We start from the raw sequence: 15,524 nt of genomic DNA on the forward strand, positions 1-15,524 counted from the left end.
CTAGGGGTGGGCAAAGATGTGAGAAAAGAAGCATCACCAGGACAGCTGACCTAAACCAACCAAAGGGGTATTCCATGCCATATGATGTCACACTCAGCAATAAAAGGTGGAAAAAGGAGGAAGAGGGGAGGGGTGGGCTCTCGTTGTGAAAACGTCTGTCCTCTCTCCTGAACACCGGCTGCGTGTGTTGAGGCCCTGCTTCAAGGACGTGGTCAAGCATCGCTCATTTGTGGGAAGTAGAGAGTAATTTCTTTCCTCTGCACTTCCACATAGCCTTTACTTGTTTTGTTTAGTTTTCCCTTTCCCCCTCCCTTTTCTCCTTTCCCTTTTTTTTCCCCCTTTAGTTAAACTGTTGTTTAAATTGTTTAATTAATAATAATCTTTCCTTAATAATTATTTCTTTTTTCCTTTAATTAAATCATCCTTATCTCAACCCGTGAGTTGTTCTTTCCTTTACTTCTTCCCCTTCTCATCTAAGGAGAGGGAGTGAGAGAGCAGTTGTGGTGTTCAGCTGCCTAGTCCGGTAAAACCACCACAGATGTAAAATTACTAACCAGGACTTAATAAAAAGAAAATGGTAAGCCATCAAAGCTTACTTGGTAGGAGAACGTGTTCTGTGTGAACCGTCCCCTGGGCATGGTTTCTAGGGCTGAGGGAAGAAAGTGTTGTTAGAGCTGACACATGGACTTGCCAAGAGACCCATATGTATGTGAGCAGATGGAACATGCGGGTTTGGGTCAGAGCTGCAAGGCAAGAATTGTTTCTGCCACTTGTTGTCCCAGCCAAGTGCCTTTTCTGAATGGGCACCTCTGCCTGCCACGTTACAGAAGGCCCATTTTGTATTAAAGATTTAGGAGACCAGAGATAGGGAAGAGGGGAAGCCACCATTTATTCCCACTCCCATTATTGATTCATGAGAAGTGGAAGGAGGAGTGTTAGAGATGGGTATAAGTTATCCCTTGCATATCAGCTTATTGTCTCATGAGCTCCATCATTCTTGTGGGAGAATCTTTCTCCCCTTTTCTGTCTCTTATGCTGTCATAAAACACTCCGGAAGGTTTTAGTTTTGTTTGCAAAAGAAAAGGAGAAAAGCTGAAAAATTAAAAGAATAAAAAAAATCTGCTTCAAATATGATTGCAACTGTGAAGGTGAAAGGGAAGTTTTGGACATGAACAGATCATCCTTTACTTCTTATTTTGATGGACATAAGACAAAATAAAGGATGCAAGAAGGCAATGGATGTATAAGTAAGGGATAAGGCTAGATGTGTCCCTTCAGGAAAAAAAAAAGATATTACCATGATGCTAAGAGCAGGATATCTGCATACGTGCACAGATGCCAATACATGTTACAGCTTTGGCTTAATAATGAGAAAGTAATTATTTTTTTCTTAATTTTGGATCTTTCTACTTCATTTAATAAATTCAGTATTATTAGTTAACACTAAAAAAAATTAAAAATAGAGTCAGAATAAGATGGAATATGGTAAGAGAAAAACAGCAGCCATTGGTCTGTATAAATAGGACTAAGAACATTTACCAGAGCGTTCCTCACACACTCACAATTCATCTGTAGCTACCCTGAGGCAAGAGTGAAGGTGTCGATCTCACTGTTGTGGATTTTTTTTGTTACTAAAGGTGTCTGAGCTTGCCCAAGTCAGTTAGGGCTGCAGTGTTGTGGCTGCGGTTCAGTGGGACAGCAGTGCATTAATTCACAGCACATGGTAACCTTCCAGAATCCCTGTCTCTCACCCTTCTACCAAATTATTATTTGCATTTGAGTACTGTAATCCTAGAAAGAATACTTCCAATTACCTTAAAGGAATGTTCTGCAATCTTTTGCACATAGTTTGTTACTACAGCAGAGACTACTTTGATTTAGTGACATAACTTGTGGTTAAAAGCTTTAGGCAAGGCCACACACATGCAAACAAGGACTGGTGACTTGGATAATTAGTAAGAATGGCAAAGCCCTGTCTCTTTACACAAAAGTTAGCAATGATATGCAATTAAAAATGAGCTGTAAAAGGTAAAATCTTTTAGATATAACGGAATGCATTAGATCAGGTTGAGCAAAACAATGTAACTACTGGGAAAAGAAAAAAAAAAGAAGAAAGTCCTATTTTCAAGAGTTTTCAGTTAAATCTTTTCTAAATGTGGAATCGGAGAGACTACTTTGTGTGTCTCTGCAAAGCAGGAACGTGTCTGTTGTACAGTGGCTGTCCTGATGGCTCTTAGGTTCTGCTTTCTTAGAACACTTATTGAAGTGTGAATGGGGTACATTGACAGTATGAAAAACATAAAAATAGAACTATCCAGAAAAGAACAATATCCATTAGTATTTTCTCTTATGCATTTTTTCTACCTCTTTTGTTTCTTGCTGACTTCTGGAGTCTTTGGCCTTGCAACTGGTGTTCTTTGCATTGTGAAGGCTTCAGGCTGCCCCCAGCTTTATTTACATTTCAAAAATTTTGGAGTACATTCCATTCTCTGCTTATATATTCCTCCTTATTTATCTTATGAAACTAAATTTCTGACCATTTCTTTGGTCATAGTCCAATATCATAGTCCATGATATTTTTTATTAGGAAACAAGATCTGCTTCTTATTGTGGAGCATCACAGAAGAAGATTCTTTATTGCAAAAGGATAAAAACTTGTGTTCAATGACAAAGATGGTCAAAGGAAGGAAAAGGAATGCAAAGTAATTGACTAAATAGCTTCGTCATAAAAATCAAATGCAAGTGTCAGTCCAATAATCATAGAATGTTTAAGATGTGTGCTAAACAAAACCATATTTTTTACAATGAAATTATTAAATACTACAATTATTAAAAACTGTTCAATATTACTGATTCAATTCTACACTTTCTCTTGTATTAAGGTATGATCTTAATAATCTACAAAGAGTTATTTCATTGTCAAAAATTATTTGAATGGATTTTTTTTTTGAAAATACTTTCTCATATGAAAGTATGAGAAAAGTCTGTTTTTTTTCTTGCAAGTATTTTTAGAGTTGGTTGTTATTCATAAAATACTCTAATTTCAGTGGGATTTTTTTCTCCGAAAGTATTTACAAGAAATTTTATTATTTGCCATCACTTCTGTTGTGCTTCTGGTTCTCAACTTGAGCACGCTGTCAGCACATGCAAAAATAGCATGTGACTGAACCTGCAGAGGAGGAAGGCAAATAGTAAATTAAAAGTTGAAACTAGCAGCATACAGGCCATAAATGTAATGAGAAGCATTCGTCAAAATCACTTAGTAAACATTGCAATGTCCTGAGGAGACCTCCACATGGAGGAGAGTTTCCGTCATCGGAGGCTTTCAGGGAAGGGCTCAACAAGCACCTGCCAAGGTCAACTGACACAGCTAATTCTGCTTGTGACTCATGCACAAAGATGATGTGGTCATGCTGAGTTACTGAGTACAAGGAAGGGATGCCAGGATCCTTGGAAATGAATGCTTTGAAAAACATCCAAGGAAGTGATCCTCAGTGGTAGGTTCTGGGAGAATACTGACTGTTCCAACCATATTTAGCATGGCTTGTCATGGCAGGAAGCTACTGCAGTGCAAAAATACATTTTTGCTTCTTGGAGTGCCTTGGCATTGTGTGTTTGCAGCACAGTCCATTTTAGGTTTTCATTGTGGTCTGCAGGTGGTTATGAAAGGGAAACTAGTGCTCTTCCATGAAAATGGTAAAATCTGCAGAGGGATGTGTAACAGTCCTCTATCAAAGACGTTATTGGGAAGAGTAAAAGCAGTTAATTAAGACTGTCATTCCAGTTGAACAGTTACTTTATCCCATTGTAACAGTCAGTAAATATTGTTTATTCAATTATGACTGTCCTGGAAATAAATCTGTTCACTCACCAATTGAGGAGCACTGCTCGACAAGCTCCCTCTTGGATTTGTGTCTAGGAAACCAAAACAATATTTCTAACAGTGTAGATTTCTTAGTAAGAATATTATCTCTCTGGTAAATAAGGGGGGAGACTAAGAAGAAGGAAACAATTATGTAACTACTGTTTCTGAAGATCGTAATCAGAGCACTTCTCATGTAAACTGAATAGCTAATTGTTTACAGACCTATTGTACTTCAATTATATATATATATTTTTTGAGCTCAAAGATTTTACAGTTATTTTCTTTTTGGCAAGTCAGATTGGTTACTTTATTTGCTTGATGGGGGTATTTGGAGGAAATGGGGAGGTCTTGATTGTGCAACGTAACTGTTTTCAGCATGCTTTGGTAAAGTAGTAAACCCAAGTCTTAAGGAGAAGTTAGCATTTTAGTGAAAAAAAGTCCTATGGCAGCCTTGGTGACCTTGGAAGAAGAAATTACTTTGTTCAGCATAGAAGAACATGACAGAAAGCTTCCAGTTACTTTTGAGTTAGAGAAAACATGAAGATAGTTGTAATGTATTTCTAATAAATCAGAATGACTTCACATTATTTTGTGTACTGCATATTTATAGTACAGCTTTAAATCTTTGGAATGAGGTAGGCTACAATACATGTTGGCACTGTCCAATCTGTCTATCAGATGATATAATATGGAGGTCCTGACCGCTGAGGTTGCTAAAGAACCACAAACATACCTCACAAAAGAATTTTTAACCTCATTCTTCTGCTAAAATAGATTTTAGATATTTCTGGAATAAATATATTCTGCTGAAGTAAGTTCTTTCTAAAGATTTGGTGTTATATAGTGCTCTATCTCATTTCTGTCCTCGGTTGTGCACTATTAACTGTATGGAGTAAATTGATACTGTATAGGACTTCACAGGAAGCTTTAATTCAGTAGCTGGTGAATGACTTAAATGTAAATATATAGGTTTTGTATTTCAAAATGTGCCAGATAACTATTAACAAAGACTGACCCTTGCTTTTTTAGTATATAAGGCACACCTGGGTTCATAGGTATTTTTGATCACTTTTATATACAAATCATTAGCATTATGTAACGTTCTTTCTAAATTTGTTGTTTTCATGTTACATTAAGCACCAAGTTGTCAAATGTCATCATACAGATAGAATTTCTGTCCATTTTTTTTCTTTAATGTTCTGAATAGCCAACTAATGTTGACATGACACCTTTTCTTAGGGAAAGTTAGAGCAAATGTAGTGGAGTGTCAACTTCCCTTTCTGAGTTTTTTTGTGTGTAGTCTTCTTTCTTTGTGCATTGATGCCTCCAGTGGAAGTGTGTATATCGCAGGAATGGGACCTTTCAGCTAGGTGCACAGGAAGTGTTTTACTTCTAGTTGGTGATGTGTAGGTGTTAGCATTTGAAGCTCTCATTTATGTCTTACAAATGGCTCGTATGGTTCAGAACAGAAGATGAAAGGCCTTGAATAGGGTTAAGTGAAATCTCTGTGGTGACTCTAAACTAATCCTTAATGGGCATGTATTTGTAAAACAAATAATGAGGAAAAAAAAAAAGAAAAAAACACCTCTTTTTGTGCTGGGATCAGATATGCGAAATGTGCAAATATACATTGAAAGTGGTTCTTTTTCCCTCTTACCCAATGGGTCAGTGTTAGGATCTGTAGATATGCAAAAAAGTGCAAATATACATTGAGAGTGGTTCTTTCTCCCCTCTTACCCATATAGTCAGGGTTAAGGTCAGGAGGTATTTGTTTGGAGATGATGGTTACATTGTGTAAAAGAGCTTAATGAGCTTAGTGAATGTTGAAATAAGCTTAACAAGAGAGGAGTAGTTGCAAGATATCTAGCAAAATGATCTAGTTTGCTTCCAGTAATCTAGCAGAATCTTAAAAGATCTCTGATAAGGGAGCAATCCTGAGTGATGCTTTACCTCCTAATAAAGGCAAAAAGTGGTAGTTATTTTTTGAAACCTTGAAGACCCACTCCTAACTCCAGCCTCCTACCATTTATTATACATTGCATATGTGTACAATACAAAATGAAGCCATGTTTATAAACTTTTAGACTACAGACTGACCTGCATCTGTGCTGGAAAAAATGGTCAGGAGTGTAATAATCTAGATGTTTTGGTCAAGAGATGAAATGAGATGTTATGTACATATTTGATATGGTACATCTGTTTGAGGGAAATGTTCCTATGAAAGTGGGGTTAAATAAATGTGTCTACGACATGCATAATATTATTTGGAAAAGAACAGAGATTCTGATTATATTGGAAAATAAAGAATCTAAATCATTTGGAAATTTCAGAAAGATTTGGCTCAAGTTTCATTGACTTGATTTCTAATTTTGTCCTTCTTGGTTCTCTGAAATATCCATTGAATTGTGCAGATGTAATAAAATTGCAATCTGTAGCTAGACTGTCAAATAGCGTAGCTGGAAAAAGCAAAATGTGTTCACGCATCTAAAATCTTTTATTTTCGGTCAAAAACTTTCCCAACAGTCTACACCTTGTGGAATCTCCAAAAATATATTGTAACATTGTTCACATTACAGTAATGTTCAGGGTTACAACAGGGTTGTTCTTTCAGGGATCATTACCTGATTTGCAAAATGGCTGTTTGGTTAAGTGGCACAGAGGAAGGTGAAAGACCTAGATCTGTATTTGAGAGAGTGTACATGGTGCTCAAGATAAAGGCATCCTTTTCCATGACTACAGCACTTGGACTCCAACACAGGCTACTGCAATGAAAATAGTTTACTAAGAAACTTCTGAATCTACAATAATCTGCTGCATCAGCAGTGTTTTTTGTTTGTTTGTTTTGTTTTTAAAGAAATGGACCCCTTAAAACAAAACCTCCAAGAGACCCCAGTCTGTTCACTTTTTTTTTTTTTATTCATGAGTAAATAATATTTTAGGTAACAGCTGACAAGATAGTCTATCTAAACTTGCATCCAGAAGACAGCCCAATGGTATTTTTTTGTATTTCTGTGGATGAATTTAGCTACTTTTCTCTCAGAAAGAGCACAGCTGTGACTTGTGAATAAGAAATGCTCTGAGATTTCAGTGATTAGTTGATTTGCATCTTTAGTTGAAAGGAAATTTTAGCTAATTAATGGACTCAACTACACTTGTTTCAATTTAAATAAGCAAGCCTAAAAGCCTTCTCTGCACCACTGTTTGTTTAAGTTGGGTTTGCCTCTTTGATCTCATGTTAACATACCTTAATGACAGGTAAAGATTGATAATGGTGTATTGTAAAGTTCAGGTAATAAATGGTGTTTTACTCATAATAATGCTGAATAATGTACTTTTTATGACCCAGTTTGATGGAAAATTTCCTTGTCAACTCTGCCTAATTGTCCAAACAAAACCACCCATTACTTAAAGAACTACATGTCTAACCTAGACACATTAATTAGGGTCATGACTGAGCTACGCAAAGGAATATGGTAACACTTCAGCTATCTTTAAGTATGATCTTTGGATAGCAGTCTTAATGTTAAACTGAAGTTTAATGGGGGAGATGTTGTTTACACTACCCTTCTGTAGCTCACGGACGTATGTTGGAATCCATCCATAGTGGCTGGGTGATGGGAAAACAGCATCTCCCTGAAGGTCTTTAAAGGTCATAAACAATATTAGTCTGAACATCAGAAATCACAACATCAAGTAAGCCTGGATAAAAAAGGAGGAAAAGAGGTTTCTGGGTTTTCATCCAGTCAGAAATTGAAGTCAGTAAATATCATGTTCCATCGAACTGAGGGTTAAAAAGGGGGTTAGTCTTCAGCTGTCAACACCTTGGAATCCTGTACATCAAAGTGCTGTGCCAAGCCCTCCATGAGTGCTGGCACTCTCTCAGTACTTCATCTGCTTTGAAGTTTCAGGGATTTTTGCTGATAATGTAGCAAAACTACAGAAGTGCCAGTGCAGCCTTGAAAACAGAAGTCCAAATTTCAGAAAATTCCCATTTCAGAATTTCCAGTGCTCAAAACCATTTTAGGTGTGGGGATTTTTTTTTTTCCTGCACTGAAGATTCAGCACATGCTTAAAGTGTGAGACTCTGCAAGTATTGGTTTAATTTGTATTAGGAAATTTCACGTTTCTGATCATGGTTTAAGAAACAGTTTTTAACTCATTTGGGTTTATGCTGCACTTGAAAGTAAATGTTTGCAAAAATGTGTTCTATCTTGATTCAAAATTTTCAGTCCTATTCTACAATAGCCTTTCCTTTTTCTTGCAGGACTAACCTGCACAAATGAATAATTCTTTGCATATTTAGTTCCCTTACTACTTTCATTGGTAGGTTACATGCTTGTCTTTCTTCAAAGGATAGAATAGCATGTTCCCTGTTTTGATTCCTACATAAAAAAAAAAAAAGACAACAAAAATTACAGGTGATCCTGTTAGTTTGTGTTTAAAAAGTGATACTGAATTCTCATTGTCTGTTTCATTGCACTTGTGCTGAATTTTGTGGGAAGTTGAGGCGTGACAGGCTGGTTAGGGCTAACAGCTTCCGATTACTTGTGTTGAGGTTAATGCAAGAAATAAAAACAAACAAAAAAACAAACAAAAACCCCACTTCATTCTTTATTTGATATCTTTGTATTATTTTCCCTTTTATTATTTATAGAAGTTTAATTTGTAAATCAGAGCAAGCAGATATACTTAACCACATAATCCCCTGGTGGCACTTCGACTACTTGTGTTTGTTTTGGCATTGCATGATAGAGAAAGCAGAGGCTGCTTCTGTTCCCCATGATGAAGTCCACGAAGACTTTACCATGACTCTTGGTGAATCTGATCATGATGATTAGATTTCACTTGAGAATCCAGATATAGGCTAACGTTGTGCATTCATTAAAGCCTTTAGGGTACAGTCATATGTCAGACTACTTGGAGAAAGTTTTCCTCCTTCATGTGATATAATAGAGAATGCAGGACAGTTTTTCTTTAGGTTCAGCGATGGACTTGTAGGTGGGTTACAGGTTGTTCTCTAAGCTCGGTGGGGAGTTCTTGTAAACAGCAGTGCTCTGGGCTGCACCCAGGGAAATGCTAGCTAAAAGCCGGGAGTGCTGGGTACAGTGGTTTTTTTTGTTTCTTTGTTTGTTTTTTGTTTGTTTGTTTCTTTCTTTCATCCCCTCTGGGAACACAGGGGCTGCTGAGCCATGTGGTTCATTTTATAGAAGGGTACTTTTTGAAATAATGGATGTATCAAAGGAAAATTTGTACAGGTTTGTAATATATATATAGTTCAAGAATAATGGAACTGTAGAGAGCTTCTTGATCTGTTAATTAGTGATAGGGGTATGATACAGGAGTTTCATATTTGTTTCCTTATTACAGAAAGGTTGGGAATATATTGTATATAATTGTTATATAAGTAAAATAAGGAATACCTTATAATATAGCAAAGAATGTTGATGTCAACGACGTTGATGTTGATTTTCAAATCCTTCTGTCCCTGACAGCTGTAAGGCAGTCAATAAATTTCAAAGGGTCAGTCAGATATTATGCAAAAAAATGCGTCTTATTGCCTATGCAAATTTTGTTCTAGAAATCACTTAACTACTCTTATTAAGAGAAAGCACCCAATTTCTTTTCCTATGTCATATCTCCCATAGTTTAATGCTGGTTAAAAACAAAACAAAAACAACAATGGCAACATCATTCGATTTCTTTCTCTTCAAATGGAAATCTGTTTCTTAATTTGTCTGCTATAATCATTGAAGGAATTAAAAACACTAAAAAGCAAAGTATTAATAAATGCTTCTTAATTAGAAAATAACAGTAACTCAAGAGACGAGTTTTGTATTCACATTTTTTTTCCTTTTAATTCTTATAAACTTATGCCGACCTCCAAGCAGAAGTACCCCATGACTCATTCATGTTAATGTTCTGAGGGTTGTATTAGTGTAGCCTACATAGAAGTTCTTCGGTCAGGGTGTTCTTGTATTTGATAAGTTTAACAAAATTTGTTCTGTATTGGTGGCGCTTGAAGTAATAAGAGCAATACTATGTGAAGTCAAATTAAATCTGATTTCAACAAATTCTCATTATATGTTAAGCAAACAAAGTATAAAACTATCTAGCCCGATGTGAATGTGGTTCTCAATGGAGCCTACATTTAAAAATGCCATATCTATAGTGAATTACTTAAAATTGTAATGAAAAATAAAAACATAATCCTGTGAAAACGTGAGCTTCCAAAAGTAGACTATGCTGTGGGACAAAGCAATTTTCTAATGAGAGGTTTCCTTGATGCAGAGTTCAGACCCCTTTGAAAAAACAATGCTCACTTTTCTAAGTACCATACAAGCAAACGTGATATTGCTGATATAAGAGAATTTGTATTCTCTCCCACTGCCCCCATGCAACTGAGCTTTCCTTGGGTCTTGGAAACATCAGCTTCGGTGTGAGACTGAGTGTATCAGCATGCTTGGAATAAAAAGAAAAGCACCTCCAGAAAAGTAGTGCTTTATCCTTTTCCTCTCTCTGTTGTTTTCATACAGTATTAAGAGTATATAAGATGTTATGCCAAAAGGGATTTGTCCTTTTTATCTAGTAAGAAGAATGCTTTTGTTATTTGCATTTCTGAATTGCTTAGCTGCCCAAGCATGCTTTATGTGTGCTGCTTGAAATGTGTCATTGGATCACGTGAGTGCTGTTCTCTAGCTGATGTTGGACTTCCTCCAACAAATATGGATTATGTTAAAGTAGGTTCTGAATTGACGAGGATATGTTAATAACTCCCAGATGGGCATCTTTGTGCAGGGAAATACAAACGGTGTATGGCAGGAGCTAGTGTTTGGCAGGTCCATCATTCCGTCATTAAAGGCCACATTATTACTTACAACTCTGCTTGCATGACAATTGCTTGCATAAACTCAGTCTCTCAATAACAAATACACACAATTTGCTTTTAGATATGTTTTCCTCTTGCAAGGATTTTTTTTATATGCCAGCTGGTTTTTCCTCCAGTTTAATATATGGATTTTTGAAAATGAAATAATAGCATGATGTGAACACTTAGGTTCCACAAATTCATGGTTAAGATCTTTTTTTTTTTTTTTTTTTCAGATGTGTGATAGAAGCACAAAATACTTACACCTTAGGGGTTTTTTTTGGTTGGTTGGTTGGTTGTTTTTTTCAGTCTGTATTATTCAAAGCTTAATGCTAACTCAAGAATTCTGGTTGGATCAGCACATTTGCACTGTGTTTATTTAAATTTTATTTATAGTTACAATTGGATATGCTATGTTTAAAAAAAAAAAGTTTATTTCATTCTCTAAGGGGGTTTGTAGCCTTCCTATGAGCAGTTAAAAATAATGTTGTTTTTCATGTAGTTGCACGGATGAAGTTATGATTAGATAACTATATAGGCAACATACACAAGTATGAATTATACAATAAAAATGTTTGCTATTTGCTATGCTTCTTGATCACTGCACTTGTGCTTCATTTATTAATCCATTTCACCAAAACATTCCAAAGCTCTGTTCAAAGAAAACATCTGCAAAATGTCTCTGGCTGGAAAATATTCCTTCCTTCCTTCTCCACCCAACATTTTTTTTTGCAGTCCTACCCCTCCTAAATATTAAGTCATGAACCTGAAAACAAATTCAAAAGCCATACCGATTTTTGAGGTATCAAAAACAAAAAATGAATTACATCTTTCACTGCTAGCTAGAAGGGGAGCAAGGGCTTTGGATTTGGGGAATGGGATACTTTGGGATTCCCAGTTTCTGTTCTTATCTTCAGTCCTAGAGCCTTGATTCTGGGAGTGGAGCCTATAAAGCTGGACCCCTGGTAATTATTTGGGGAGTAGTTCCCAGGTAAGATAATATAAATAACATGGGCAATAATATTAAAAAAAAAAAAAAGAGAGAGAGAAAAAGATGTAGCAAATGTCATGAATGTTTTTATCAGTTGCCTAGGTCATTCTGCACCAAAGTCAGATCCTTACCTCATTTTAATGTATTCTTACAAGCATGCATGTATATTTTCTCACTTATGCACCTGTGCTCAAACCTGGATTTTGACTGGCATATCAATGATGATGATTACTCCACCTTTTTTATTAAGAACAATGAAGTATACATTTTGCAATAATCTCACTGAGCCAGCTGATGAGAATTTGCATTTCGCAGTGCATTTTGGAGAATACTGCTGTGTTGAGGCAGTATTTTCTGTTGATGACCCAAAACATCAATACCATCCAGTGTCTGGAACTGACCCAATCAACAAAGATACTGTGAGGGCTTCGCATATTTTTGTACTTCTCCAGTCTCTTTCTGCATGTTATGATATTATTACTCTCAATCTGGCACTTAATTTTCTTGGCTCTTAAAATGAGTGTTGTAAGAGTAGTTGAATGTAATATGTGGTATTTTAATATCGTGACTCTTAATGCTACATAAAACCTTTGTTTCCTACAGGTTTATTGAGCTGGTGTATTAGATTTCCTGCTGCATGAGCAAGAAGATTATGGTGGCTTACGTCTAAGTGTACTTTTGGGAGGCATTTTGTATTTTCTCTATAAATAGTCTTTCTAAAACACAATTGTGAAACTATTAATGTTTATATCGCATTATACATCTCTCTAAGTTTACTGTGCTGAGTATACAGTGTGGTAGCAAGAGGAAATCTTTTTGTCTAAGAAACATGTTCAAAATTGTCATTGTTAAAAGGCTACTAAAAGGCAGGTTTGTTATATTTATCTTTTTATCTGTAGGGTGTTTTTGGCTTATTACACTGAGTCATTCCTGTTTTCAACAATAGTAAAATTACACCTCTTAAGGAGTTAAGCTCTTCAATAGAACTTATAAATGTTAAACTTCCAGCAGAAGTGTGGGCATCCTGGCTATTCCTTTTGTGTTGGAAAAATGTCAAATGAGTCCATTGCAATTATAAGCTCTTCACAGATAAGCCTTGGACTTGGGACTGAGAGCATGTGCATAGTAAAACTTGTATTTTACACTGTATAAACTTTTTTTTTCTTAAGAATGCATTTATTATGTAATTTAAAGAAAAAAACAATGGAAACATCCTTCGTCCTAAGATAAATGGAAAATATATGTAGGTGAAAGGAAGCAGAGGAAGTTCATATGTGTATTATATTACTGATGTATATTCTGTTTTGAGAATAATTTAATGAGCAATTTCTTCACGATTTATAAGAAGATGCCACAGGCCTAACTCTGCAAGGTCCCTTGGAACCATTTATTCATCCGTATGTGAACAGCCAGTTTCATTATTTTTAAAAACAGAACATGAATGAAACAAATGGTTAGCGTTGCTCTGTCCAGCAAAATGAAAGATTATCATCTCAAGCAGTGGCTGTCAGGTGGACCAGGTCCAGCTCTGCGTCCTCCTTGGGTTCAGATGCAGCGTGACGTGCGGGTAATCTGCAATTTGCTGGGGGCATCGTTAGCTGGCTCTGCCTCTGGGGTAGGATTTGAAGCAGGCCTGGAGCAGCTGTGTGCCAGGTGGGTTGGGGAGGGATGCTCGATGCCCCGCCATCACCCGCTGGAGCTGGTGTCAAAGCCCCGGTGACATGGAGGAGGCATTAGGTCATATGAATTACATTAAGTGGCAAGTGATAAATTCAAGATGACAATTCAAAACAGCGGTGTTTCTCCCAGTAATTAATTCCAGTGGTGCCTGAGGCAGTGCTTGGTTGCTACAACCAGTGTGGCCAAGGCTGAACAGCTAATGAGAAAACATTACAGCAAGGATTTAGGGGCCAGTGCATTCTGGCAGGATGAGGTCACTACGATTAGAAAGTATTAATGCAGGTTTACGGTGATAAACTATGACAAAGAAACTTTGTGTTATTTGTGAGTGGTTAAAATGAAGAATTTTTTTTAGTCATTATTATTATTTTTTTCCCCCTCAAACGGCTTTTATGTGCTGCTTGGTCCAGTGGCACCAAGCACTGCCTTGGTACTGTCACATGCAATCCAGGCCAAAGCTAGTTAGTTGCTGCAGCCAGACACAAATCCTTTCTTCCCTTTCATTTGTTCTAATTACTTTTGTCAGGTAATAGTAAACACTCAGCTTAGAGGAATGAGTTTTGCTGTTGTTACCTATGAATAGAAAGAATGATGAGAAAATAACGCTTCCACATTCAGCATCCTCCTGCCCTCAGTCAGCAGTGGAGATGTAGTTGCACAGTACTGGCTAGCAAAAGCCAAGCAAGCGCTTCCTAAAACTTCCGCTGTCTTAGGTATGAAGAAAGGCTGCCTAACAACAGAGTTTTATAGGTACAGTCCTTCACTGCTGCTGCAGCAGCACAGGTTTGACTGAGTTATTTGTGAAGAAAAATCCACAGACAGTGGAACTTAAATAAAATAAAAAATGTTTCTGTGAGATTTTCCCAGGCTGTTAACCCCCATAGCTGCAGATTTGCATTATGAATAACTACAAGTGCTGTGTACTATCTTAATGGAAACCCATGGGGTATAATGTGCTTATTAAACGTTTTTACCCACAGACTTGAAAAAGTGCTCTGCTAATTATGAAGTAATACTTGTAACTGTTTCATGTTAATTGCAAGGGTATAGATGAGATGGACTACATGTTGTGGCATTTGCGTTTTTGTTGTCTAAAGCCTAACAGTTATTTTCACATTTTGCTTTGCTCTCTTGTTACCGTATTTATGCAACAACCACTTTTCATCTGAAAGCACTGCAAATACTTCAGTACAAGTGCTTCCATAGAGCAGATAAAAATAGTATTTAATCAGAACAGTAAGACTTGATCTAGTCCCAAATGTCAAATAATATAACTAACTAGCAAGCTTGTAACCAAATCTTTATATTATCTCAGAAAATGTTTCATGTACTATGTACTATTAATGTTTGTACCCTATATCTTATATTAAAGTACATACCTTTATCTTTTAAAACCAATTAAAAAAAAATCAGCAAGACTATGCATTTTCTGTTGTATTTCACTCACCTAACTTGTACCTTTTATAACAATTTCCAGAATACTCATAGAAGAAAACATAATACCATATATTTTTTTCTCTCATTCAATTATTTTTATACAGCATTGAACTAGTATAGTGAAAATATGCAGTCTCTGATAAAACAAATAAACAAACAAAAACCACCAACAACCTTAAAAGTGATGTTTGAGGTCTACAATTACATAAGTATATATATATAATGTATTAAATACATTTTCATAATCAGACTTGCAATGACACTAATATTTCTCTGATGAACAGTGGAAGTATCATCAAGGGTAATATGCAGTAATATGAGCTGTAATCTAGTAAGTGTCAATGGTTTCCATGGTACTAAAATCTTTTTGAACATGTTCCTATTTCTGTTTGTATAACAAGCTTGTCAGTTTGCTCAGGTTTCGTTCATTTATTTGTGTAGTTGCACAGTGGACAATTATTTTATCTTCTTTTTCAGGCAAAGGATAAAATATCCCATAGTTTAATCTCCGTAACACACAGCCATAGAATTTCCATGAATTAATTGGTAACTGTAGTTAAAATATATTAAATGCAACAGTTAGGCCCTATTGCCAATTATTTTTAATGTTTAAAACACATTTAGGCCAAAGACTTTAGGAGCAAATTAATCTCTAAGCAGGACAATTAAAACCCAGGGTTAGAACT

The 15,524-nt window shown here is 36.2% G+C and overlaps 1 long non-coding RNA gene across 7 annotated transcripts in view; it reads left to right on the forward strand.

Moving 5' to 3' along the window:
• LOC308197846 overlaps positions 1–14,846 on the forward strand; it is a 65,685-nt gene extending 50,839 nt beyond the window's left edge. For all 7 annotated transcript variants that reach the window (XR_013953368.1, XR_013953369.1, XR_013953370.1 and 4 more), the window contains 2 exons: positions 11,648–11,721; positions 12,325–14,846. This is a non-coding gene — a long non-coding RNA (uncharacterized lncRNA). The remainder of the gene's footprint in view (positions 1–11,647; positions 11,722–12,324) is intronic.
• Positions 14,847–15,524: the final 678 nt, after the last annotated feature.

Source organism: Anser brachyrhynchus (assembly GCF_964034855.1).
Source record: "Anser brachyrhynchus genome assembly, chromosome: 7".
Classification (NCBI taxonomy): domain Eukaryota; kingdom Metazoa; phylum Chordata; class Aves; order Anseriformes; family Anatidae; genus Anser; species Anser brachyrhynchus.